Source organism: Delphinus delphis, chromosome 3 (assembly GCF_949987515.2).
Source record: "Delphinus delphis chromosome 3, mDelDel1.2, whole genome shotgun sequence".
NCBI lineage: Eukaryota > Metazoa > Chordata > Mammalia > Artiodactyla > Delphinidae > Delphinus > Delphinus delphis.
This window is the reverse complement of record NC_082685.1, coordinates 137,372,908-137,377,874: the sequence shown is the minus strand read 5'-3', so window position 1 is coordinate 137,377,874 and position 4,967 is coordinate 137,372,908. Positions and strand designations below refer to the sequence as shown.

General features: G+C 49.4%; 1 pseudogene; it reads right to left on the bottom strand.

Annotated features, from left to right (window-relative positions):
* Positions 1-2,605: 2,605 nt before the first annotated feature.
* LOC132422473 (arrestin domain-containing protein 4 pseudogene) lies at positions 2,606-3,490 on the bottom strand (annotated as a pseudogene).
* Positions 3,491-4,967: the final 1,477 nt, after the last annotated feature.

Below are 4,967 nucleotides of genomic sequence, written 5' to 3'. Positions count from 1 at the left end.
TACTGTTTAGTGCACAGGGTCAGTAAACATTCTGATTCTCCTTGGAACCATTATCGTGCCCTGTAAGGAAACGAATTCTAAAGAGGTTCATTTTCTATAGTAGGTCATAAGGTATTCTCAGTAATGATAACTTTAAAAAAATTCAATATTTAGTTTAAATTTTTCCCTTCTGCTGTGTAATTTCCTTCAGTTATCCCAATCCTTCGATAAAAACTGGTACAGCCGTTCAACCTTGTGTGATGATACTTGGTGGGATTAAAGAATGGGCACTAGAAGAAATGCATCCTGAAACAGAGCAACCTTTTTCTGGAACCAGCGCCCAGACAACAGTGTGCTATTGGTGACCATGTCCTGGCATCCAGGGGGAGACCAGCAGTGATGCAAAGTTTTCTTATAGAGGAGCTGGGAATATCCGGGTGGACTGCAGTGGGGACTGTGTGGCTGTATGTCAATCCAGGAAGAGACATGAGAAAATCCCTTTACACATAGACTTGAGACAGGTAACAAGAAATTGGGAGGCAACTTGATGCTTGACGTACATATTATGATCAAATTCCGAGTCTCAGTTGCAAATTCCCAAGGTAGGCACCTGTGGAAGGAACTGCAGCAGAGCGTTTACACAGGCAAGGCTCTGGAAACCCTGCCCTCTCTCAGCCTAATGGGTGGCTGTGCCTTAGTGCTTTCCCTTCCAACTTGCTTAGAACCACCCTTAGTTGCTACAGTCACAACCTGTCCAGGGCTCAGCCTGGTACATTCAGCCTCTGGGTATCTTTTCAAAGTCATGCCTTCCATTCTACCTCTAAGAGCAGCATAGTTTGGAACTGTGCAAATATGTCTATCATTTATTTTTAATCTTATATTGGAAAATCGCCTGTTAACCACAATTTCTGGCTTGCAGAACTGGAATTCTGGGTCAAGAGTATTCATATATATATATATGAGATTTATTTATTTATTTAGGCTGCACTGGGTCTTCATTTTGGTGTGCAAGCTCTTGATTGGTGTGTGCAGGTTTCTCTAGTTGCAGCGAGTGGGCTTAGTTATGGCATGCGGGATGTAGTTCCCTGACCAGATATCAAACCTGGGGGCCCCCTGCGTTGGGAGCTCGGAGTCTTAACCACTGGACCACCAGGGAAGTCCCCAAGGGTATTCATATTGAAATGCTTAATGCATATTGTCACGTTGGCTTTCCAAATACCCTTTCAAATTCATTTCTCAAAAGCTGCTTTGGGGAGTTACTAGTTTAGCAATATTAGAACAAATGGAAAAGATTAATACAGACCACTGTGGTAGTCAAAGTTATATGTCACGGTTTCACTTTACATTTCTTTGATCTTAAGGAGCCATGGCCCTGGTCCCAGCTCCCCTTTCAGCCACAGAAGCCCCTATACCGCTTCCAGGCCTGACTCTACCCACCCAAATCAATCCACAGGCAGAGAATAGGGAAGCAAGTTTTAATCATTGCTCATAATTGGAATCAACATAAGAAACATGACAATTCTGAGTACAACTGCAAGAAAGCTCCTTAAGACAGTATGGATCCCCTGAAGAGAGATTTCTAATTGAGAGAGCTGTCAGTAATCCAGGAAAGGAGGGACAAATAAGGAGTGGTCTGCCCCACAGAGTCCTCCAGGCTCATCCCAGAGCAAGGCGGGGCCCAGGGGAGAAGTCCAGGCCAGGGCATGGGTTGAAGGGGCACCGTGGGCCGGACAGAAGAATGCGACTCCTTTCCTTGCCGAGCTCCACAGGGTTTCAAGCCTCCACAGGGTTTCCGCAGCTTCGGGGTAGGGGATGGGGATCGTCCTGGGCTCCTGGAGGCCATGTGGCCGCGTGTCTGTCGGCCTCCGCTGCTGCGGGCATCTCCTGGCTGTTCAGGCCCGATTGTGCCCTGCGGTGTGTGGCTTCGGCTTCTTCTTGACGGGACTGTCGTTCCACCCCGGGTCAGCCGTTGGCTCCTGCGCTTGTGGGTCTCGCCAGCGTTTGTGGCCGCTCTCCGCCTGGCGACCGTGTGCGTGTCCGGGGCAAGCGCGCCGCGGCAGCCCACATGCACAGTAGTGCGCGTCCTCGCAGAACTGGGGGCTTTGGCAGGAGGGGCGGCTCAGCGCAGGGAAGTTATCCAGAGCCCAGGCCCAGGCCTGTTCTCGGTTGAGGCCCGGTGGCATGTGGGGCTCTGGATGCGCCCTCCTCCAGGACAGCTCTTCCCAGGTGTAGTACGCGTGCGGCTCCATGGCTTCAGCCTCCTCCCAGGCCAGACGCGTAGCGGGTCTAAGCAAAGGGGCGAATGATTCAGCCCCATGCTGAGTGTGCCTTTTATAGGGTCTGTCTAGTACGGGAGATCGGAAACCCAAGCCCAGATAAGTGGAGATAGACTCTCATTTGCCTTGCAAATTGCCTCGGAGCCTCGCGAGATTAAGGAGAAAACTGCATCTTGCTGGGAGGGGTTTGGTGATGGTGTTTAGGGAGGGGGATGGGAGGAGAGGCAGGTCCCTGGGGAGACAGGTCCAGTCCTTGTCTTTTCCATTCACTGGGGAAAAAAACTCTCTACTCGTCAGGCAAGGCTGACAAATGTCTAGTAATTTAGCATATTAGAGAGGATTACCTGGTTTCAGAGTTGAGACTCTGAGATGATAGATTCTTGCCAGGACACAAAGCTAAAGGGCAGCTCAAGCATCAATTTTTTAGCAGCAGGAATGTGAATATACACAGCTAAGGAGTAATCCACTCGGATGATGCAGCACGGCGTCCCGTGCTGAAGATCTTGAGGGTCTTCCCGTTCCAGGTGCCGGTGCTCCCGGAGGCGATGTGGTTCCCGCGCACGTTGGCCACATACGTCTGCGACTGGAAAATGGCAGCTTTGGGAACAATCAGACGAGTGGAACAATTCCCTATTTCTGCATAGATTTAGCTTCTCCATTACAGTATCCCTTTCTTTCAGTTTTGGCACTCAGCGAGACTGGACCAGAAGCGAAAAATCAACAGCCAACCATCTTCTGTTGAGTTTTCAATACAGGGGTTAGTAATGCTGGTGGGTTGACATCGATGTGACCGACGACCTGGAGTTCCCGCTTAACCTTCTGATCAGGTCGTTCCCAAACCGTTCTCACACAGTACTGAACACTTCCATATCTCCAGGTGAATGAGGTTACCAAAAGTTCCGATGGACGTTGAAAGCTGAATGGGAATTCATGTTTTCCAGGCTGTAGTAAGACGATGCCGTCGCCGGCCGGGGGCTCGCGCAGGCTCAGGCGCACTGTCAGGTTCTCCATCCCCGAGGCGGCGGCGGGGTCCGCGGCGCCGGCGCTCCGGCCCCAGGCGGCGGTGGCGCGGCCCTGGGCCTCCAGGCGCTGCGCGCGCAGGGTCACCGGCTCGGCAACCTCCAGCAGCACGTGCCCAACCACAGCCTCGCCGCTCGAGTCGCAGCCCTTGCGCCTGTCCTCGCACAGCGGCCCTCGGAGCCCACCCCCGCCGCGGACCCCGCCTCGCCGTCCATCCTACCGGGCGACGCCGCCGCGCCGAGGAGGTCGGCACCGGCGCGGGGCCGGGGTCGTGAGCAGAGCGGCGCCGCTATCACAGGCGCCACGCGCACGCCGAGGGCCACTGCGGCCGCTGTGCGGGGCCCGGTGGAGGCCCCACAAGTTATTTTTTTATCCCCCAATAAATTATTTTATGCTTAAACTGTTTGAGTTATTCCATTTCTGTTCCTAAAAACCACAAAAAGAAATACAACAGGGACATCACAGTCAACATTATACTTATTACAATCTTTTTCTTTTAGAAATCTTAGAAGAATGAATCTAGATGTCCTTAATAACATATGTAAATGTTCACATTTTTCTTTTGCTCTTCAGGATGTTTTGAGAATGGTTGTTTTATATTCATCATGGTTTTTAGATGAGACCATAAGGTTAAAAGATGAAAATTCTCCCTCAATATTTTATCTTGAAGTTTTACATCTTCCCTTTCTTACACGTCCTTCCATCACGAATTAAATAAACCATTCTAAGAAAGACATTTGAATGTCTTTTGTATGTGTTAACCTTTTTAACACAGGGCTCCTGGGACAGGAGCAAGGAGCTTCTCTAATCCCTGCTGGGCATTGAAGTAGCCCAGAGACTGGGGCATCTGGAGTCTCGTGGTGAGGGGCTGAGCCTAGTGGTAGAGTGAGTGTGCAGGGTTGAAAGAACCCTGAAACTAAAGAGCAAAGAGCAGCTCCTTAGCTAGACCAAGAGGGAAAATTATCTGCGAGAAAGACTTCATGCTTAATCTGGCTCCTTCCTCACCCTAATCACACTCCCAAGACTTAAAGGCTGACTTTGCTTGAGACCAAGTAATAGAGTTCCTTTGCCATTAGCCTTCTGGAAACACCTCACCCTGCCCACTGCCCGCCATAGGGAGGGAAAGTTTTTCTCTAAGTCCATGCTAGTCTCACCTAAGGGTCACTAAGGATGAGAGTTTCTCCTTACCATTCTCCAGCCCAGTTATTTGAAACAAACCATTAAACAGCAGGGCATATGCGATAGAGCTCACAGAGGAAAAGAAGATGTCACTTAGGATAGCAAATGTCATGGAGTGTCACTTTCAAGAGGAGATTTTAAACGCTATGACTGTGTCCTGCTGGCACTCCCTGTCTGGCTCTTCTCTCCTGCTTGCTTTACTGAAGCAGGATAACTTGTGGCTCCCTGCCCCCTGTAGAGGCCCACTTGACAAGGAACTATGGGCAGCTCCTAAGCTGTGTCAGCAAGGAATTTCATCCCAAACAGGTAAAATTCAGTTGTACAGTTTTGTTGAAAGCAAAACACCAATCATCTTGCATAAATTTCTTTTCTTTAAAGTTTATTTAACGAGGTTCACATTCCTACAAATGAAAAAATACAGAAATTAAAACAATAGCATGTATCTTTCATCTTGTTATACAAATTCAGAAGACATTGTACATTGATTTTATCAATGATCTTCACATTGCAGGG